The sequence below is a fragment of the Hypanus sabinus genome, chromosome 6 (assembly GCF_030144855.1).
Source record: "Hypanus sabinus isolate sHypSab1 chromosome 6, sHypSab1.hap1, whole genome shotgun sequence".
NCBI lineage: Eukaryota > Metazoa > Chordata > Chondrichthyes > Myliobatiformes > Dasyatidae > Hypanus > Hypanus sabinus.
In genome coordinates, this window is record NC_082711.1 from 44,880,112 (window position 1) to 44,904,293 (window position 24,182).

Here is a 24,182-nt window from a genome sequence, read left to right on the forward strand (position 1 = left end):
GCAAGGCCAAACAGGGCCGTTAACTAAAACCCTCAAATGGAAAAGCCTACACTACAGCTGAAAAGAACAACCAAGAATGAAATAAATACGGTTACTCTTCAGAGCCAGTTGGCTCAACAGTCCAATTTCTCGGGCAAGGTGGAATACAAGCAGGCAGCTGTTGCTGTGTTCAAGTTTGGATGGAATGAATTGAGTTAAATACTATAACAATGAAGTAATAATTAGCTGACACATGCATATTCACAAGTGCAATTGCCATATCTACTGTGCTGCCAAATCCCTGGTTGTGACAGGCACCTTGTCAAAAGTCTTTTGAAAGCCCAAGTACACAACAACCACTAATTGTCCTTGACTATGCTGCTTGACATTTCTTCAAAAATTTCCAATAGATTTTTCAGGCAAGATTTTCCCTTGAGGAAACCATTCTGACTACAGCCTATTTTGTCATGACTCCTGTGGGAATGATATTTGTAACAATGAAATACAACAACAAAAAAGTCACTGAAAATGAGTTAAGAAAGGTACTGGATGATGTCACAGCAGTGTTCACAGATGGCATTGGAAAACTCAAATTCCAGGGTAATATACTGTTAAAGAAAAATGCCACACTCAATTTTTGCAAATCCCATCCGTCTACCATCCTACGGATGAAGGCAGAAGGAATCCTTTCTAAGATTGAATGGAGCCCATAGGCAATGCCAGCGATCTCAGTAGTGAAGAATAAGTCTGTCAGGATTTGTGTTGATTTTAAGGTCATAATCAACTCAGTACTGAAAGTTGATCAATTCCTTCTGCCAGGATAGAGTGTTACGTCCATAGCCCCCTCCTTTGTGAGAATCGCAAGATCACTTGTTGGGTTGGGAAAAGAGATGTGCAGGCTGGCTCGTTTCTCCGGCGATGTAAAGCTACGGGACATGGCCATTGTCTCTTGGCAACAGATTTGTGGATTGAGATGCTCTGCTACGTGAATGCCCTCGGGCAAAGTGGGTTGGTTGAGGGAGAGATTGCATCACCCCCAACTTGATTGACATCTACGACCCTGCGAGTCAGAATAAAAGAGGGGCTGTAGGAACAACCCCTCGGATGCACCAGAAGAAACGTTAAGCGACCACGTAACAGCAGGAAGTCATCTGAAGGAAGCCACGTGCGTTCGATTCCGTGGCTGGAGTTGGTGGCTGGAACCACGGAAAACAGCTTTTAGCTAACAACGGGGAAGCCCGCTCCCCTGACTCAACGGATTGTCATCTTAAAAGACTTGGGGCAAGTTTAAACCGCATCACTTTTAAACCCAACAATGCTGCAGCTTGAACGAACTGATAGTGACTTATCTTTCCGTTGGACAATACAGTAACCCCTAGACAACGATAGAGTTATTTATTATCGGTTATCATTATACCCGCGCTTAGATTTACTATTGACGACGTATATTATCTGTATGTTTGCATTAATCTTCTTTTTTTGCCCTTTATTAATAAATACTTTTAAAAATAGTACCATTAGACTTCAATGGACCTCTCTATCTTTGCTGGTAGATCCAGTTACGGGAATTCGTAACAAGAGGATATCTTTGCAAATCTTTCTGGGTGAAAACACTTCAGCAAAATGGATTTAGCTAAGGCCTTCCTACTGATGGAGGTGGAATAGTCCAAATTATTTCTTACCATTAACACTCACAAAGAGCTTTATCACTATAATAAACTTATTTTTGGAGTAGCATTTGCAACTACACTCTGACAAAAAGCTATGGACCAGATGCTGCAAGGCTGCCCAGGCATTCAGTGCTCCCTGGATGGCATCATTGTTACCAATAAGGATGATGAGGAACTTCTCCAAAATCTCAACGATTAACACTAATATCATTTTAAGTGTAAAAACAATTAAAAGATTATGGGCTGAGAGCACAATGCAACAAGTGAGAATTCATTAAACCAAGCATTACTTACTGTGGTCACACCATCAATGCACACCGGTATGAACTTAGTTCGAAATTGGTATTGACAAGATAATTTAAAATATAACAAACAAAATACAAGGGCCCATCAGATGTATATTAGTCTGTAACTCGCAATTATAGTTGGAGTGTATGTTACATAATCAATCCAGTTTGTTTCACTTCATTTACTCACAGTACTGAAAGAGTTCTAGACTGAGAAACCAGTCCAAGCAAATCGCAAATAAATATCCCTGCTCTGTCCAAGACCAAAAGGTGTTGTACTTTCTCCAAGGTCATGTGCTGAATAGTTAACCAAAAGTTATCTGCTCATTCTTTGTGAAACCAAGTTGGCAAGAAGATTTTCTGACATCTGTATCTGTCCTTCTAATTTGTTTTCTGAGCAGTTTCTGTGTTCTTCCCTTATGTTTGTTAACTGTCTCCATTCTTTCATCTTTCTCCTTTTTCAAAACTTCTTCAATCTCACACTCTCTGTAGAAAAAAAGATAGCTAACCCTTCGTTCCTGCTTTTTTTTTTCCAGGGCATATTATTTGCCAAAATGTTAATAATAAGACAAATACCATTGGCAAATTCAAGTAAGCCTAATTCACTAATCAACTGAAAGAAATGAAATACTCAATTGTATAATGTAACTAATGGAACACTTAATTTTCATACATGTTTGCACTTGGAGAGCATCTACAGAAAATAAAATGTCCAACAGCATAACTATATTAAATAAAATAAAGACTGTTCTTCAACCAGGGTTTTAAAAAGCAATACACACACAAACCTGGAGAAACTCAGTAGGTCAGGCAACATCTATGGAAATGAAGGAGTATGTAGGACAAAGAGCAGAGACAAATTGAGGGCTTCTCAAGCAAGGAGGTTCGATGTTACACTCCTGGACAAGCAGTTCTGGTGAGAGATTACAGTGCACTGAAAGCTTAAGGACAGAACTGGACCACTCTCCTACACAGTGGAGATTGCATCTGATAGCATCTGAAGAAGACACATCAATCAGTTGAGGAGAGCAAAGGCAATTGTTAAAGCAGAAAGATGGTCAAAGCTGTCAGAGCCACTTGCTGTAGTCCCAGAATCAACTCCAGCAATTTTATATAAGAAACACATAGAACATCAGAAATTAAAGAGAGACTGGATCGGAAATGTTATAGCAGCTTCATTTAATTCAAAAGCGAGGGGAGTTGCAATTTTGGTGAACAAAACTTTACCAATTAAAATACAAAATGTATTAATTGATTCCGCGGGAAGATATGTAATTATACATTGTCATGTCTTTTCAGAACGGTGGACTCTTATGAATATTTATGCACGAAATGAAAACGATATAAAACTTATACAAGAGGCTTTTTTGAATTTGGCTGATGCACAAGATAAAATATTAATAGGTGGAGACTTTAACTTTTGTCTAGACCCAGTTTTAGATAGGTCAACAAAGGTTGTTACAAAACCAAAAGTAGCAAAATTAACTTTAACATTGATGAAAGATTTAAATTTGATTGATATATGGAGAAGAGAAAGAGATTATTCATTTTATTCAAATAGACATAAAACTTATTCATGGATAGATTTTTTCCTACTATCAGCGAATATTCAAGACAGAGTGAAAAATATGGAATATAAAGCAAGAATATTGTCAGATCATTCCCCCTTGATAATGACACTGATAATGATGGATAAGGAGGAATCGATTTACAGGTGGAGATTTAATTCAATATTATTAAAACATCAAGATTTTTGTGATTTTATGAAAAAACAGATTCAGTTCTTTTTAGATACAAACTCACATTCAGTTGATGATAAATTTATATTATGGGAAGCGATGAAGGCATATTTGAGAGGCCAGATAATAAGTTATACTTCTAAAATTAAGAAGGAATATATGGTAGAAATAGGTCAATTGGAAAAAGAGATTTCAAAATTAGAAAAAGAATCTCAAAGATATATGACAGAAGAAAAACAAAGACAACTTGTTAATAAGAAGCTACAATATAATACACTTCAGACATACCGAACAGAAAAAGCAATTATGAGAACAAAACAGAGATATTATGAACTAGGTGAAAGATCACACAAGATTCTTGCTTGGCAGTTAAAAACAGACCATGCTTCCAAAACGATAAATGCATTTAGAACAAGTGTAAATAAAATTACTTATAAACCTTTAGAAATCAATGAAACTTTAAAATTTTTTTATTCTGAACTGTATCAATCAGAATCACAAAATGATATTGTTGAGATAGAAAGGTTTTTATCACAAATAACTCTCCCAAAATTGAATTCGGAAGAACAGAAGGGATTAGATGTGCCTTTTACATTAAAAGAGGTCGATGAAGCTCTAGGATCACTTCAGAGTAATAAATCTCCAGGAGAAGATGGTTTTCTGCCTGAATTTTACAATAAGTTTAAAGATTTATTAATTCCTCCTTTTATGGAGCTAATACACCAAGTGGAAAAACTGCATAAACTTCCAGAATCTATTTCGACAGCTATTTCAATAGTATTGCCAAAAAAAGACAGAGATCTTTTAAAGCCAACATCAAATAGACCTATTTCTTTGTTGAATACAGACTATAAAATAATAGCAAAGATTTTATCTAATAGATTATCTAAATACTTACCAAAATTAATACACATGGACCAAACAGGATTTATTAAAAATAGACAATGGGCAAATAATGTAACTAGGTTACTTAGCATAATTCATTTGGCACAAAAGAGGGAGGAAATGAGTATGGCAGTTGCGTTGGATGCAGAAAAAGCATCTGATAGATTGGAATGGGATTTCTTATTTAAGGTATTGGAAAAATATGGATTAGGAGTATCTTTTATAAAATGGATTAAAACCTTAAATACTAACCCCAAAGCTAAAGTGGTGACAAATGGCCACATTTCAACATCATTTCAGTTAACAAGGTCAACTAGACAAGGTTGTCCATTATCACCTGCTTTATTTGTGTTGGCGATAGAACCATTAGCTGAATTAATTAGAACTGACTCAGATATGGGTTTCAGAGTTAATCAGGAGGAATATAAGATTAACTTATTTGCTGATGATGTTCTGATTTATCTAACTAACCCATTGCATTTGTTATATAAATTATCTTCTAGATTGGAAGAATATGGGAAAATATCAGGGTACAAAATAAATTGGGATAAAAGTGAAATTTTATCCCTTACTAAAGGAGATTATAGTCAATGTCGATTAATAACTCAATTTAGATGGCCAATAAATGGTATAAAGTATTTAGGTATAAGAGTTGATAATGGTATAAAGAATTTATATAAACTAAATTATTTGCCATTATTGAAAAAAATTCAAGAGGATCTTCATAAATGGATGATGTTACCAATAACATTAATAGGTAGAGTCAATGCTGTAAAATGAATATATTCCCTAGATTACAATATTTATTCCAAACACTACCAATACAATTACTGCAGAAGTTTTTTCAAGAGTTAAATAAATGTGTGAGGAAATTCCTTTGGAAAGGTAAGATGTCAAGAATATCGTTGGAAAAATTGACATGGAAATTTGACCTAGGAGGGTTACAATTACCAAATTTTAAGAATTATTACAAAGTAAATCAACTTAGATTTATTGCAACTTTTTTTGATGAAGATAAAATAGGAGAAAATATATGCCAGAAGATTTTATATATAAATGGGAATCTAAATGGATACGGGAAAAGAAAGAATCTCCTATACTAAAACATTTGATTGATTTATGGAATAAGATAAATGTTGATGATGAGATAAAGAAATCTTTATTAGCAAAGAGACCTTTAATTCAAAATAAACTTATCCTTTTTACAATGGATAATCAACTTTTATATAACTGGTTTCACAAAGGTATATTAGGTATATATGAGACTGTTCTGAAGGAGGTATATTAATGTCATTTGACCAATTAAAGAATAAATATAAAATATCAAATAACACTCTTTTCTGTTATTTCCAATTAAGGGCTTATTTAAGAGATAAACTGGGTCAAACAATGTTATTGCCGAAACCTAATGAAATAGAAACTTTAATTCATAAAGGAAAAATTTAAAAAAATATTTCTGGTATGTATAATTTGATTCAAAAACAGGCAATTAAACAAGGAATTCATAACTCAAGACAAAAATGGGAAACTGATTTGAATATTAAAATTGATGAAACAAGTTGGTCAAGATTATGTCTTGACAGTATGACAAATACAATAAATGTTCAACTAAGATTAGTACAATATAACTTTTTACATCAAATATATATTACACCACAAAAAATAAATAGATTAAACTCAAATTTATCTGATCAATGTTTTCGATGTAATCAAAAAGTTGGTACTTTTTTACACTCTACTTGGTCTTGTTTTAAAATTCAACCTTTTTGGACAAATTTGAGAGTTTTACTGGAACAAATTATTGGAAGACAACTTCCACATAATCCAACATTATTTTTACTAGGCGATAGTGAAGGGATAAAATCGAAATCCAAATTGAATAAATTTCAGAAAGAATTCATAAAAATTGCTTTGGCAGTAGCCAAAAAGTCTACTGCAGTTACTTGGAAATTGGATTCATATTTAAGTATAGATCGTTGGAAGAATGAAATTTATAGCTGCATTCCACTTAAAAAAATACTTATAATTTAAGAAATAGATATGAAATATTTCTGAAAATTTGGCACCGTTATTTACAAAAGATAGGATTAAATATATAGGTGCTCTGAAGATAAAATTACTGGTTACCTGGGGAAATAATTAAATATACATATTAAAGCTATTATGAACTCTATGGAGCATGTGGGGGATCTTCCAATATCCAGGCATTCATTCATTCAATCATTCTTTCTTTCTTTCTTTCTTTCTTTCTTTCTTTCTTTCTTTCTTTCTTTCTTTCTTTCTTTCTTTCTTTCTTTCTTTCTTTCTTTCTTTCTTTCTTTCTTTCTTTCTTTCTTTCTTTCTTTCTTTCTTTCTTTCTTTCTTTCTTTCTTTCTTTCTTTCTTTCTTTCTTTCTTTCTTTCTTTCTTTCTTTCTTTCTTTCTTTCTTTCCTTTTTTTCCTATAGGGATATGTTTGGAGGGAGGGGTTAAGGGGAGGGGGGAAGGGTTGACATTTTTTTTTCTTTCTGTAACTTATTTGAAAATTCAATAAAAAATTTTTAAAAAGATGTCGTGCATTTTATATTTAAGTGATATTTGAATAATATTGCTAAGGTAAAGGGGGTTTCTTCTATTTCTTTGTTACTGCGTATGTTAATCAAAATGGCTTCTTTGTTTTGTTAAAAGTAGGAATGCTTCTTTGTTGTGAGAGAGTGCTGGAAGCTTGTTTGGGTTAAAATTTACTGATAACGAGGATTGTATTCCTTTGTTAACCAGTTGGGATTAATGTTGTTCTTGCTTCTGAGTCTGTAAGCTATTGTTGGCAGGCTTTTGGGGAGATCGGTGCAAGGGGGGAGAGAGACAGGACTCGATGCTGTAAACTGGCGAGGAACAGACCCCAAGCGGGGTTTTGAGGCCAGGAGGTACCCCGAGGAGAGGAGATGAGGATAGATGTGCTTGGTTGACCACTTCGGGTGGTCCTGAGCTGCGGGTCGAGGAGTTCAGAGGAGATCGGGATATCTGGTGGCCAGAAGACTTTGGTAATTGAGCTCCAACGGCTGTGCATGAAGTGGTTTGGACTTTAATAAGTTTGGCGCCTTTTCTTTAATTTCTTTTCCTTCATATATACTGTAACGTTATTTACTTAGTTATAGTAATCTTTATAAATTGTGATCATTTAATTGCATATGGTGTCCTGTCTGATGTTTGGCAAGTTTGGAACATCACACAGCATTCACACAAGCCGATTATCCAGTTTGGCGGGGCCAAAGGCTGCTCCCCCTAGATGAGAACAAGCTGAGCGAGACTGAGGTGACCAGGGGGTTACACCAATATGTTGTTTGATTAAGCTTTCTTTGTTGTTTACATAATCAATTGCAGGTTATCTGCAAAAGCATGCAAATAGCATACATCATCGCTCTACCATGTGATATGTGCATGCCTCACTTATAAAATGAAGGTAGACTCACCTTCCCAGCTCTCTTGTTTTCCATTCAATTAGTTTTTATGTTTCGGAGGTACGAAACATACACAAAGTGCTCAGGCTACAAGGCAGTATTAAGATAGCCATTGAGGGGGATTTAGAATATATGATTATGAACAGAAAATCAAGTGAAATTGTACGGATCCAAGTAAAATTGTGTACATCTAGAAGGCCAGAGAAGAGTTGTTATCTTCAAGTATAAAATCAACCATTAATGATTGCACACCACAGAGAAAACAGCCCTCTGATGACTTCAAAATCCATCAATAACTAAAGTAAAGTAAAAACTATAAAGTACTGGAAATATTTTGAGTCACTGAAGCTTTTTTTACTAAAACTGCTTCCCAGTGTACACTGTAACTTACAGCTGTGTGAGTTTTCCCGAGAGTGACATCGCAGTCTAAGCTGGATTGAAGAGGATGACTGGGCTCCATGTGAAAGATAGACCGTAAGTGTGGGTACACATATAGAAATCTTAGGAGAAATGAAATTAACCATGCACTTGCTACTTCTGGCCAAACATGAATGTAAATAATTCTGTCTTCTCACTAACATACGCATACTCAACATTGATGAAGGTCTGGATGTTCTTGGACCCTGATCCCATCAGTTGTTGAACTTCCACTAACATTCATGACTAAGGTGGACAGACCACAGAGATTTCATCACATCCATTGGTAATGAGACACATTAGCTTCATCTGTCACATGTACCTTTTGTCACTTATCAGCTTCACCAGGTTGGTATTTGCTCCTTAGTTGTCCAACAAAGATCACTGATTTTTCACTGAGTGTGTTATATGAGCGAGGCAGCGGACAAACCCAAGTGCAGAACATGGGCGTGTAGGTAGAGTCGGGAGGCGTTCCTGATGTAGCGAGTGTGGAGTCAGTATCCAGGAGCGATGCTAGACTTAGAACTGGCAGTCCTAAGAACCATGAAATGAGGTTAGTCACACCGGGGTCGACCAACAAACTGGCAGCTCTTTGTTGTGATCACAGGGTCTTTATCCTGCATTTTCTGATGGAAAGCAGGTGTGTGTAGTTAGTGGAACCTGGGAATGATTGGAAACTAAACAGAGGGGATTGAGGCCCAATTCCTGAGGTAAATAGCAAGGTGGTGGATTGCCAGAAGGGATCATGACAGTACCTGTCCTTTAACGGGAGTCTCCAGGTGATCCTCCAGGCCTGTCTGGATGGTCCCGATGAAAGTCCTGGATGAGGGAGGGGTCTAGGATGAAGGAGCGTGGGACCCAGGAATGCTCTTCCGGACCGTACCCTTCCCAATCTACCAGGTATTGGAAACCCCTGCCCCTACAGTGGACATCCAGTAGTCTTCGGATGGTCGTCGATGATACGGGTAGGTGGGGGAGTTTCAGCCAGGGGACACCAGAGGCTGACGGAAACTGGCTTTAACTGGGAAACGTGAAAAGTTGGGTGGATGTGCATAGATCTTGGCAGTTTTAGACGAGTGGAAGACAGCCTTTAATACACCTCTGGGCCAGTTTGAATATTTGATCATGCCGTTTGGCCTCACCAATGTTCCTGTCGTTTTTCAAGCCCTCATTAATGCTGTACTGAGGGACTTTATTAATTGGTTCATATTCGTTTACCTTGATGATATCCTGATATTTTATAGCATCCCCCAAGAACACATTCACCATGTCCATCAAGTCCTCCAGAGACTGTGAGAAAACCAATTATTTGTGGCAGAGAAATGTGAGTTCCACGCGCCTTCGGTCAGCTTCCTGGGTTATATCATTGAGAGCGGGCAGGTGAGAGCAGACCCCGAGAAGATCCAGACTGTGGAAGAATAGCTTAGGCCCATGACCTGCAAACAACTTCAACGATTCCTGGGGTTTGCAACCTTCTACCACTGATTTATCAGAGACCACAGTCGAGTGGCAGCCCCCCCTCACCCAGCTTACCTCGTTTACTTCCCCCTTCTGTTGGGACTCCGAAGCTGACTCGGCGTTCACCGACCTGAAGAGGCATTTCACCACCCCTCCCATCCTGGTCCATCCAAACCCAGCCCGTCAATTCATCGTCGAGGTGGACACCTCTGACTCCAGGATAGGAGCAGTCCTGTCCTAACGATCAAGTTCAGATGAAAAGCTTCGCCCCTGCGCCTTCTATTATCACTGACTGTCCCCCGCCGAGTGGAATTACGACATGGGAAATTGGGAACTCCTGGCGTTCAAACTAGCATTGAAAGAATGGAGGCACTGGCTGGAGGGGGCAAAATAACCATTTGTGGTATGGACTGATCAGAAAAACCTATTTAACTTCACTTCAAGTATCAATATTTTGAATGCCACAAATGTGATAAAAAATCATAAATATCTGCATAAATGTGATGTCATGAACAGCACCAAAAATATGATAAGAAACATGACCTTAAAACAGTGTTCTGAATATGTAACTTACTGCACACCCAATATTGCTGAAAATGCCCACTACACCTCTAACTGGATATATCACACTGAAGGGATGTTTCTGAATTCAAACAACATGATTTTTTTTAATCTAATGAATCACTGGCAATCACAATTTGAATGAAAACCATTGATGCTCTAATGTTCATTTTATCTTGTTAGAACTCAATGTCCTGTTGAAAAGTAGGAACAGACTTAAATAATTTAGTTAAATTTCCATTAATGTGCTTTTCTCTTTTATATGTTATAGCTTTTTCTGTGTTCAAAGCCAGAATTCTGACAACTCACAGTCTATGTATGAGTTTTCTGATCTATCCATGCAAGTTTCTTTTTCATCCTGATTGGTAGAAGTTTAATAATAGACAGATTCAGTGATAATCATCATGTTTCCTTGTCTATACTTTGAACAACAATCTCTTTCAGCATCATAGAATTTAATCACATATTTTCAAAGAAAATTAAGCCTGAGGTCTAAGTGTTAACACAATCATGGGGACAGTGGGATAAGCAGTGAAGTGGGGTAGTCTTACTTGTATTTACTAATGATGGCGTGTGGCCAAGTGGTTAAGGTGTTCGTTTAGTGATCTGAAGGTCGCTAGTTCGAGGCTTGGCTGAGGCTGCATGTGTGGCAAGGCACTTAACCACACATTGTTCTGTGCTGACACCAATGCCAAGCTGTATCAGCCTAATGCCCTTCCCTTGGACAACATTGGTGGCATGAAGAGGGGAGATTTGCAGCTTGAGCAACTGCCGGTCTTCCATTAAAAAAAACCTTGCCCAGGCTTACGCCTTGGAAACTTTCCAAGGCACAAATCCATGGTCTATAAAGACTAACACATGCCTACATACATTCACTAATGAAATCCCTTTTTGCTGGGCAACTCCAGAAACCAAGCTGGTTAGCCCCTCACTAATAAGCCAATGGACTCAGCAGTGGGTAAATCACGTTTGTCGAACTCTGTACATCTAGGGTTGATATGACTTGGGTCCCAACAGAATGGGAGAGATCAGATGTTTCGACCACTCCCATCCCAATCTGAACAAATATGTGTAAATGCTAGCAATACACACCAAATGCTGGAGGAACTCAGCAGGTTGAGGCAGCATCTATGAAAAGAAGTATAGTTGATGTTTCAGGCCGAGACCCTTCAGCAGGACTGGAGAAAAAAAATGAGGAGTAGATTTCAAGGGGGGGGGGGAGCAGATAGAAACCTAAATGATAGGTGAAACTGGGAGGGGGAGGGATGAAGTAAAGAGCTGGGAAGTTAATTTGTGAAAGATACAGGGCTGGAGAAGGGGGAAATCTGATGAATCTGATAGGAGAGGACAAAAGGCCATGGAAAGAAAGAAAAAGGGGGAGGAGTACCAGAGGGAAGTGATGGGCAGGCAAGGAGATATGGTGAGAGAATGGTGAAGGGGGGACGGCATTACCAGAAGTTCCAGAAAGAGATGTTCATGTCAGGTTGGAGGTTACCCTGACTGAATATAAGGTGTTTTTCCTCCAACCTGAGTGTGGCCTCATTGCATCAATAGAGGAGGCCATGGATTGACATATTGGACTGGGAATGGGAATTGGAATTAAAATGGGTGGCCACTGGGAAATCCTGTTTGTCCTGGTGGATGGAGAATAGGTGCTCAGTAAAGCTGTTACCCAATCTACGTCGGGTCTCACCAATATAAATGCTGCCCACTTGCAATTACACATCAGCAAGAAATACCAATGTACGCTGCATACAATTATAAAGAAAATATATTTACAAATTTCAGCTTTATCAAACAGTTAGTAGGAAAAAGTAAAGAAAAAAAAATAAAAGGGGCCCATTACAGTTAAGCCAGTCCAAAGGTGCACATAAGTTGGTGCCCATCTTGAAGTAGTCTTTAACTCATACGCTGGACCCAAAGACTGTATGAAAGCACACACCACCTTCCAAATGTCACTCAAAATTCATCTTGAACAAACAGGCTCCCCCATGGGAGTACTGGTCCTTCCTCCTTGTAGCTATTCATCTGCACAAAGCACCTTGTGCAACAGGGATGGCATCCTCAGCCATCTTCCCTCTTGACTTCTCCCAGCTCTCGCCATAAAGAACTTGATCCCCAACAGTGTTGTCACCAAAACCTCTCTGCCTAGCGTTCTCTAGCATCTTCTCCCAATTCTACCATTGTGATTGGCTCTTACAGAACTGCTAAAATGAAATACCTACAGCATAGCAATAAAAATCTGAGCCAGGGTGTTACATTAACAACGGAACTTGTGGTTAATGAGGAACTGTTGACCTTCTGCCTGGAAGACATGATTAATGACTTGTTTCCGTGGTTAACTGGGGAACTGGGTGTGTATGTGAGGACCTTAAGTCTAATTCTGTGTAAAATTTGGTTGCATCAGGAAATTTGCAGACATCTAACAGGGCTGAATGGAAACTGCTAAACTGAATGTACTCTGATGTATAAAAAACATTGTAAGGAATGTCTCTACATGATCATATAATAAAATAATTAAACTGAGTAACGGGGTCTAAATCTTTGTTTGCATTTAATTGGCAACAGTAGTTTTCTCTGACAAATTAGGTGATGAGTATTGGATTCCTATGTTATGAGATTCCAGCAAACCCATCCCTGAGACTTGTTCGTAAGATAGAAGTCAAGATGGGACCAGGGTGCTGACCCGTGAGGCTGCTTTTAAAGAAAGGAGTCAAGAGAAAGGGATCAGAGAAAGGGAGTCGTCACAGACTGTCCGGTGACCAGTCCCTGAGTTTGGGTAAGGAACAAGAAGGTATTAGGAAGAGGGGACAAGACTCGATAGAGAATGAAATAGTGAACACGGTATTTGGTATTTGGTTGGCAAACCAATGAGGAATTCTAGATAATAAGGTGCCAGGTCCAGGATGTCTCTGATCGCGTCCATGATATCCTGAAGTGCGAAGGAGAACAGCTAGAGGTTGTGGTACTTATTGGTACCAATGACATAGGCAGGAAAAGGGAGGAAGTCCTGAAAGCAGATTACATGGAGTCAGGAAGGAAGTTGAGAAGCAGGACCACTAAGGTAGTCATCTTGGGATTGCTGCCTGTGCCAGGTGACAGTGAGTGTAAGGATAAAGTGAGGTGGAGGTAAATGCATGGCTGAGGGATTGGAGCAGGGGTCAGGGATTCAGATTTCTGGATCATTGGGACCTCTTTTGGAGCAGGAGTGACCTGTACAAAAAGGACGGGTTGCACTTGAATCCTAAAGGGACCAATATCCTGGTGGGGAAGTTTGCTAAGGCTATTGGGGAGAGTACAGGAACCATGGTGTACAAAGGCTGTTATAAATCTAGTCAAGAAGAAAATGAAGAGCTTGTGAACTGTTCAAAAAACTAGGTAATGATAGCGACCTAGAAGATTATAAGGCTAGCAGGAAGGAGCTTAAGAAAGAAATTAGGAGAGCCAGAAGGAGCCATGAGAAGGCCTTGGCTGACAGTTCATATTCAAAAATCTAAAAAGTCTAGAGGTTTAGCCTTACCTAAATTTAGGTTTTATTACTGGGCATTTAATATACAATATCTTATGTTAGGTTCGCTTATAAAACACACCCCCCTCTGGCGTTCGTTCAACTGATCAGAGATGTGGGGGGGGGGGATGAGCACGCGTTGAGACTGTGGGAGGACTCTGTCAGCAGGGTGAGATCCTCAGTTGTAGCCCCCAGTGGGGACAGGAGAGGAGCTGGCTCCACCCAGCAACTGATAAAGGAGGTGGTGGCTGAGCTGAAGGCTGAGGGGTTGGTAGGGAGGGCTTCATCCCTCAGAGGACAGACAGCGTAGGATGCTGCAAGTGGCAGGAGGTCTGCGAGAAGCAGGGCAGCTGGTAGCGTGTGCTATAACTGTGGGAAAGAGGGACACTTCCGGAGAGACTGTGAGAGGCAGGGCGTGTATTATAACTGCAGGGAGGAGAGCCACTTTCAGCGGTCATGTGAGCGGCCGGAAGCTCCTAAGAGGGTGAGTGCCTGGGTATCCAAGAAGGGAGAGGTGTCGGGAAACATAGAGGAGACCCAATGAGGGAATGGCCTGGTGTCTCTAAGGGAACGAGTTCCCAGCAATGTACCAAGGAAACCCCAAAAACAAAAGACCCTATTCCGGAAGGATCAGTGGGACTCTGTTGTAGCGTGTCGCTACGGATAGAGGGAATCTCTGCTAAAGCCATACTTGACACCGGGTCGCAGGTCACGCTACTATACCATTTGTTTTACAATCAGTACTTAAGCATTTGCCATTGACCCCATTCTGTGCACTGGAGATTTGGGGCTTCAGTGCTAGGGATTATCCATATGACGGGTATTTGTCTGTGAAACTGGAATCTTCAGAAACCGATGTGGGTGTGTCTGAAGTTTTGGAGACGTTACTGCTGGTTTGTCCGGACCCAGTTGAGTCCGGGGGGGGAGGGGGTGCTTTAGTCCTGGTTGGGACCAACACCCTTGTGGTGCAGAGGCTCATGGGGGCCTGCCAGGAGAGGGCATCGGTGGTCGGCAGCTTTGTCGGTATATGATTTCAGCCTGAAGTATCGGCCGGGAAGTAAGAATGTCGATGCGGATGCTTTGTCACGTCGGGAGCATGGGGAACAGGAGAAGGACGAGGAGTGGGAGAGGATTCCTGCCCCTGGGGTGAAAGCCATGTGTCAGTTTGCTAACACCATGAAGGTTAAGAAAAGAGGAGGCCAGAGCGAGCAGGGGACCCATTGGGGGCTTCTGATGATGTCCTACCCCACCAGTTTACTGTGACCTGACTGCGCTGAAGAATAAACAGTTGCCGGATCTAAGTCCGGGGGAAGTGGCAGCTGCTCAGCGAGATGACCCAGGCATTGGCACTGTTTGGAGCATGGTGGAGAAGGGGGATGTGGCATGGTCAGAGAGGAACAAAACATGCTTCAGTGCCTCCGTTATTGAGGGAATAGCCTCAGTTGAAATTGAAGAAACAAGTCTTATATCGGCTGACGTCGCCCTGGACCGACCACGGTGTTGGCAGCTGGTACTGCCTGAGAAGTATCGGAAGACTATGTTGGAGTCCCTGCACGATGATTCTGGACATTTGGGGGTGGAGAAGACCTATGGATTGCTCAAAGGCAGGTTTTACTGGCCCAGAATGAAGGCAGAGGTGGAAGAGTATTGCAAGTCGTGCATTCGCTGCATACGCCGTAAGACACTGCCTGTGCAAGCTGCTCTGTTGTCACACTTGCAAAGTGAGGGGCCTTTGGACCTGGTGTGTATGGATTTCTTGGCAATAGAACCCAATGCAAGCAATATGGCAAATGTCTTATTTATCACAGACCACTGCACCAGGAATGCTCAAGCATTTCCTCCCAAGGATAAAAGGGTGACTACGGTGGTGAAAGTGCTATGGGAGAAGTATTTTGTGCATTATGGTTTTCCCTGGTGGATACATAGTGACTAAGGATGAGACTTTGAGAGTAAACTCATCTATGAGCTACTGGGTATGTTGGGAATTGAGAAATTGAGGACTACGCCCTATCATCCGCTGGGCGATGCCCAGCTGGAGAGGTTCAATTGGATGCTGCTAGACATGCTTGGAACTCTAGAGATTAGCGAAAAGAGCTGTTGGAGTAAACATATTGGGCATCTGGTTCACTATTACAACTGTACCCGAAATGAGTCTACTGGATACTTGCCCTATTATTTGATGTTTGGGTGTGAGGCAAGTTTGCCCATTGAACTCTGTTTTGGGACAAATGTGGGTGAAATATCGCTGAAGCCCTACTTGAAGTATATGTCTGATATGAAGGAAGAACTACAAAGAGCTTATGAGCTGGCTAGGGAGGTGGCCACCAAGCAGAATCGGGGAAATAAGAGGTATGACCAGAAGGTGAAGTTCTCCCAACTCCTGCCGGGAGATCAAGTCCTTATAAGGAATTTGGGACGACCTGGGAAGCACAGACTGGCGGAACACTGGGCAGACATGCCCTATGTAGTAGAGAGTCAGATGACAAATCTACCAGTTTCCTGGTGAGGCCCGAGGATTGGAGGGGGCCTGTCAAGATTCTCCATCAGAATCACCTGTTGCCCCCGGGGTGAGATACACAGGTAGAGCGGGAGCCTGAGATACCGGCTGCACCTACTACCAGGGCTCTGCGTCCATGCAGGGTGGATGAAGAGCCCACACTGGGAGACCCCTGTGAGGAATACTGACTTGGAGGAAGATGACTCGTACGATTGGTACATGCTGCCTTTCGCTGACGCCCCCGTTACGGCGGAGGAGGTGGCTCCTGGCCCTTCTCCCTCTGGGTTAGATGGGGTAAGGAGGGCTAGTGGTGGGCAGTTGGGGTTACCCCAGGGCATTGGGGAGGAGGATGTGGGACCCAAGCAAGAGATGGAGGGTTCTGAGGTGCAGAGAGGTTTGGGCGACTGCTCACGGGAGGGTTCACCTCTTATTTCCCATGAGTCTCCTGTATTGTCCGAGGTGCAGGAAGCAGAAGAGGGAGTGCGCAGGTCTCAGAGAAGTAGGCAACCCCCAGATAGGTTGGCCTATGTGGCACCTGGGGAACAGGGTGTGATATCTACTGTTTTGGGGAGTTATGCCACTGCTTTCTTCACTTGGATTGGGCTGTGTGTTCTGCAGGAGGAGCTGGCGGATTAACTGAACGTCATGAGGGCATGACTTGATTCAGTGGGGGGAGAATGTAGGGGTCTCAGATTATTAACTGTATGCATATATAAAATGGTTTCTCTGTAGAGTTATATAGCTCTTTAGAAGCTAATTCCATCAATAAATTTTCTATTATTTCTCTTCTTGGATCCTCACCTCCTTTATCTGTAAGTAAACTAACAGATAATTTAATAGTTAAACATACTCTGAGGATCTGGATACAATTTAGAAAACACTTTGGTTTATTGAGATTTTCCCTTTCAAGTCCCATTTATTCTAATTTTTTTAAAACCTCCATGACTGATTTATTTTTTAACGAATGGGACAGGCTGGCATTAAATGTTTTTGGAATCTTTGTTGGAGGAATTTTTTTTTCATTTGAGCAATTTTCAGCTAAATATAGCTTAACCAAAACTCACTTTTTTTAGATATTTACAAATCTGAGACTTTAAGATCTCAATTATGCATATTTCCTATAAGCTCAGTTAAGAACTTACTAGACAGCTTTTCATAATGGTTCTATATCTAATATTTATGTTATTTTACTGGAGATGAGAAATGTTCCTTTAAACAAGAATCTCTGGGAACAAGAATTACAGACATCAATATCTGAGGAAGCTTGGAATGAAGTTATTAAATTGGTTAATACTTCATCACTATGCGCTTGGCAGTCCCTCATACAATTTAAGGTGTTACATAGAGCTCATATGACCAAGGATAAGTATCTCATTTTTATTCGGATATATCTCCCTACTGTGACAGATGTAGTAATGGAGAAGCTTCATTAATTCATATGTTTTGGACTTGTCTGAATCTTGAAAAATATTGGAAGTAAGTTTTTCAAGCTTTTTCCTTACTTTTTAAAGTCAATTTTAAGCCTAACCTTTTGACGGCCCTATTCAGTATTGTTGCTGGACAAGATATTAAGCTGAAGGCATCTGATTTACATATTTTGGCCTTTAGCTCTCTTATAGCTAGGAGGGCGCTTTTATTTAAATGGAAGGATGCTTTTCCTGCTACTCATGCTCAATGGTCATGCAACGTTATGTCACATTTAGATTTAGAGATTTGTTGTTCAATTTCTGAATCTTGGCAAGACTTCCAAACATTGAGGGGACGTTTTCTGAATTATTTTCAAAACCTTCAATTCATTGTTTAAACTCAAATGTTGGCTATTATTAATTCTTATTACATGAGAAGGTATTTTACCTTTTCTCCTTCATAAACAACTTCAGTCTTGGTAGGGGTTAGATTATTTTTTTGTAATAAATTAGTATATTTCAATATAACTTTTGATTTACTTACATGAATACGTGGCAATGAGATTGTTATTATGAACAGGTTTAATGTAATTAGTAGTTAAAAAATCCTTTTTGACTTATATACACTTTCCTGTACTCTGTACTCTATGTAGAAACTAATAAAAATATTAGAAAAGAAAGGAAAGGCCAGGTGATGCAAATTTTAAAGCTTTATAAATACCCTAACTCCTCAAACCTTGTCCCAACAATCAGCAGCCATGGGCTCTTCTAAGCAGCAGCCTAGCACTCTGAAAATTAAAATAAATGGTGCCCACAAAGCAGAAAGCTACATGAACATAGCAAAGCATTTTTAAATAGTCGTTTCCTCAGTTCATAATGTAATTAAGAAATTGTAGTTAACAGGAGTGGTGGAGGTCAAGTTGAGGTCTGGAAGACCAAGGCAAGTTTCCGAGAGAACTGCTCGTAGGATTGCTAGAAAGGCAAATCAACACACCCGCCCCCCCCCCCCCCCCATTGACTGCAAAAGATCTTCAGGAAGATTTAGCAGACTCGGGAGTGGTGATGCACTGTTCTACTGTGCAGCAACACTTGCACAAATATGACCTTCATGGAAGAGTCATCATTCCTACATCCTCACCACAAAATTCAGCATCATAAGTTTGCAAAGGAACATTTAAACAAGTCTGATGCATTTTGGAAACAAGTCCTATGGACTGACAAAGTCAAAATAGAATTTTATGGCCACAATGAGCAAAAGTATGTTTGGAGAAAAGAGAGTGCAGAATTTCATGAAATAAACACCTCTCCAACTGTTAAGCACGGGGATGGATTGATAATTCTTTGGGCTTGTGTTGCAGCCAATGGCACAGAGAACATTTCACTGGTGGAGGGAAGATTGAATTCAATTAAATACCTGCAAATTCTGGAAGCAAGCATCACACCATCTGTAAAAAAGCTGTAGATGAAAAGAGGATGACTTCTACAACAGGATAATGATCCTAAACACACCTCACAATCCTAACCTTGAGGACTACCTCAAGAGGCACAAGCTGAAGGTTTTGCCATGACCTTCCTAATCCCCCGACCTAAACATCATTGAAAATCTGTGGATAGACCTCAAAAGACCAGTGTCTGCAAGACAGCCAAAGAATCTCACAGAACTAGAAGCCTTTTGCAAGGAAGAATGGGCAAAAATCCCCCAAACAAGAACTGAAAGACTCTTAAAGTTGTGATTCTTGCCAAAGGGGGTGTTAATAAGTACTGACCATGGAGGGTGCCCAATCTTTTGCTTTGGGCCCTTTACCTTTGTTATTTTGAAACTGTAAAAGATGGAAATAAAAAAAAAGGTAATCTTACTTAAAATATTAAAGAAATGTGTCATCTTTAACTTTATGCCTTTTGGAAATCAGGTGATCTTGTACTCGCTTAGCTATTCACTGTGAGAGAAATTTTGACTGGGGTGCCAAAACTTTTGCATGCCACTGTATACTGACATGGATAAGGAATAGCTGACAGGCAGGAGGCAGTGAGTGGGAATAAAAGGGGGCCCTTTATGGTTGGCTACCAGTGACTAGTGGTGTTCCTCAGGGATCAGTATTGAGACCACTGCTTTTTACATTGCTTGTCAATGATTTAGATAATGGAATCGATGCCTTTCTGGCACAGTTTGTGAATGATAGAGGGAGGTGTAGGTGGTGCTGAGGAAGCAATGCCACTGCAGCAGGACTTGGAGAAATTAGAATAGGCAAAAACATTGCAGATGGAATAGTGTTGGGAAAAGTATGATAATGCATTTTGGTAAAAGGAACAATAGTGCAGAGTATTATCTAAATGGGAGAAGGTTCAAACATCCGTGATGCAAAGGGACTTAAGAATCCTCATGCAAGGCTCCCAGAATGTTAATTTACAGACTGCGGTAAAGGACGCAAATGCAATGTTAACATTTATTTCAAGGGGAATAGAATATAAAAGCAAGGAGATAATGCTGAGCCTTTTTAAGACACTAGTCAGGCCATACTTGGAGTATTGTCAGAAAAGATGTGTTGTCATTGGACAGAGTCCAGAGGAAGTTCACAAGGATGATTCCTGGAATGAAGGCATTAACATACGATGAGCATTTGGCAGCTTTGGCTCTGTACTCACTGGAATTCAGAAAAATGTATAAGGATCCAAATGTTGAAAGGACTATATAGGATGTTTCCTATGGTGGGGGCATCCTGAACTAGAGGGCACAGCCTCAAAATTGTGGGCAACCCTTTAGAATAGAGGTAAAGAGGATTTTTTTTGCCAGAGAGTAGATCTGAGGAATGCCCTGCCATAGACTACAGTGGGGGTCAAGTCCTTGCATATATTTAATCATTTTGTGATGTGTCAGGGCAACAAAGGACATGGTGAGAAGGCAAGTGTATGGAGTGTATGAGATTGAGTGTGATTCAGGATCAGCCATGATGGATTGGCAGAGCAGAGTCGATGGGCTGAATGGCCTAATTCTGCTCCTATGTCTTCAGGACTCAGAATGAAAAATAGTGAGTCCTTCAGAGGGTCGGCTCCTTTTACTATGTGAAACCCCTTTGGGACCTGTTATGAGTGAAGAACAGACCTGTTGGACAATGGGATGAAGGGTTAACCATTCCCAACCCCCCTCCCGAGAACCACGAACTATTACTGTTGTTATGTTGACCATGAGAATGAGAGACGGAAAACAGGCAAGAACATCTGCGACAGATAAGAGAGAGGGGAAAATTGCTGATTAACTGTATTGTGACTCTTTTATGAATTATTTACTGTTTCGCTGCAAGGACAATAGTTTGCTCAATAACATTCCTCAGTGGACTGAAGGAGTGGCCTGATTTGATAGACACAGTCATCCAGGATTGATGGATAGCTGAGACCCCGTGAGTAGGGATAAAAGACAGATCTAGAGAGATACCCACCAGACACGCCAGTGGACACTGATTGAGTGTTGGAACCCACAAGAAAGGTGAGGGCTTCGAAGACCGAACCAGGAGGTCGGTCATTAAGGCTACTGGTGTGAAAGCAGGGCCGGTGGGGGCTTGTGTGCATGTCCACTCATGCCAGAGTGATGAGTCCACCACAGAAGAACGGTCTAGCAGAAGGACGGAGAGGTCATAACTGAATGACCACCCGATACGACGGATTAAGACAGCAAAGGAAGGTTTGGGCTGCTGTAGCTGTTACATCTCACTCGCTCACTCTCTCTCTCTCTCCAACGATTACAATACAACAACCATAACTACCTCTGCACTCATGAACTTAACTGAGCTTTATACTTTTCTATGACAATTTATTTACACCAGGCATCAATAGAGATTGTTTATTATTGATTATTATTATTCCTACACTTTTAGGTTTATTACTGCTAACTTGTTTTATATGTATATTTACATTATTGATATGATTTTGCTTATTTATATTAATAAACACCTTTAATTTGATACCACCAGACTCCAACAGATTCTTCTTTCTCTGCTGGTCTGACACCCAGTTACGGGGTACGTAACAGACCCAATAGGATGGACGATACAGTCGGCAAAGATCAGGCAAAGATCAAATACACCCCCCCCCCCCCACCCCGAAGAAGAGGACCGGGGAAGAAAATTAAGCCCGAGGTCTAAGGGTTAACAGAATCATTGGGATAGTGTGATAAGAAGTAGAGTGGGTCTGTTTTACCTGTGCTAACAAACAACAGATCTTGTGATTAATGATGAACCTTTGATTTTTGCCTGGAAGGCCTCATGATTAGGCGTTTGCTTTTGTGGTTGTAGGGTGTTTATGTGGGGCTGATAACGAGCAACGCTGAACGGAAACTTGTGACCTCTGCAAACTGCTAAATTGTACGTCCTCTTATGTATAAAATGCTTATGCTTGCTTAGGCAGAGGCATAGACCTTGTAAGGAACAGCTCTCTGTGATCACGTAAAGTAATTAAATGGACTACCGGGGTATGTCTTTGTTAAACTCTAGTTGAAGACAGTAATTTTCTGACACATGAATCATCAAAGACCAGACTTCTGAGATAAATTCCTTTTGTAGTGTGTAAACAACCATAAATACTGCCTGCTAAGAATCCTAAATGAAAGAATACGGGTTACAGAATATTGAGTGCAGGTTTGTCTGATAGATGAGATATGAAGAGTCAAGCAGCATGGAAGAAGGCTTTTTCGCCCAACAGATCCACGCTGACCAACATGCAACGGGCAGCTTTGGCAGGCCGACATGGTTAGAACAGACAAGAGAGATCATCTTAGCGGGAGCCAAACAGCATAGTGATTCTGGGGAGGTCACTAGGTGCCAACAGAAAAGGGGTGAGCCCAGAACAGATTTAATTTCCTGGTTTAGAGATGCGTGCGTAAATTGTGCTGGATAGCGCTGGAACAAAATGGATGTTCAGCTGTGCAAACGTTTCTAAATTGTCCGAGACCGGGGTGGCGTATTCATTCAAACTGGCTAACCTGCAGTGGCAGAATCGGACATAGGATCAAATAATAGCTGTCCTCGTAAATACGGAACGTTATGGATTGTTGAAAAGTACTGGAGAAGCCTTTCTAATACACTCCTAGAAGACCCAATAGCCGAAATATGAACACACACAAAATGCTGGTGGAACACAGCAGGCCAGGCAGCATCTATAGGGAGAAGCGCTGTCAAAGTTTCGGGCGGAGAAGCAAAGGGACGATGTGTGCAGCAGGATTGAGGAAGGGCTGATATGGGAAACTACTGAAAGGGTGGCGACGAAGGTAGAAGGGAAAATAGAGGGGTAAAAGTCAGGATGTACGTAGACATTGTGGGGAAAAAAGGATACTGGGCATGCGAGTGTCGTACACGATTGGAGGAGATTGAAGACAGGGAGATTGCAAAGAAGACAGGACAGAAGGAGAGAGAGGGGCCCCGTTAGCCTCACGTACCCTTTTCTCAGAATCAGCAGTAGTGGGGCCACCAGCAGTGGGCAATTCAAGCAGCAATAATCAGCCTTTCTAATACACTCCGAGAAGACTCAATAGCCGAAATATGAACACACACAAAATGCTGGTGGAACACAGCAGGTCCAGGCAGCATCTATAGAGAGAAGCGCCGTCGACGTTTCGACGTCTGGACAGGAAACTTCTTGATGAGATTATTTGCAATTTAAGAATTGTTACTAAAATTACATTGAATCGTAGTCTTTCGGTTTCATAATAAATATCGACAAGCCACGACTCTCGCAGGGGTTTATCAAAGCATACAGTCCATGGGTCGAATCTTTTTTAACCCTGAACTACGATTATAACCTTCTCCGTTTTTTTCCATAGAAGGAGAGAAGAGTGTTAAGACTGTGGGGATAGCGGGAATCCCCATGATAGAGCCCTATCCGAACCTGTAAATGTTGAACTGGGAGAACACACAGTAAAATAGTCATTTGCGGTAGCTCAATACTCACCCGTCAAGTTGTTAGGTCGAAAAGCCTTGTGCAACTTAAATGCCAGGACCCACTGCACCTCTGAAGCCTAAAACCAAAGTTATTCAGCTTCACGCAATGCTTTAGCAAGCTGAAGCCCGAAACGAATCGTCCACCCTTATATGTTTGTAGTTGCAGTTAGAGGGGAATTTCCCGGAAAGGGACACGGTAAGTCTTAATCGTAACTGAAACTAGATAGGAAACTTCTTGATGAGATTAATTGCAATTTAAGACTTGTTACTGGATCGTAGTCTTTCGGTTTCATAATGAATATCGACAAGCCACGACTCTCTCAGGGGTTTATCAAAGCACACTGTCCATGGGTCGAATATATTTTAACCCTGAACTACGATTATAACCTTCTCCGTTTTTTTCTCATAGAAGG

General features: G+C 40.7%; 1 protein-coding gene across 1 annotated transcript in view; it reads right to left on the reverse strand.

Annotated features, from left to right (window-relative positions):
- Window positions 1–23,907, reverse strand: part of LOC132395140 (uncharacterized) — a 102,431-nt gene extending 78,524 nt beyond the window's left edge. The window contains exon 1 of the mRNA XM_059971440.1: window positions 23,780–23,907. The gene's annotated coding sequence lies outside the window, so the exon portion shown is untranslated. The remainder of the gene's footprint in view (window positions 1–23,779) is intronic.
- Window positions 23,908–24,182: the final 275 nt, after the last annotated feature.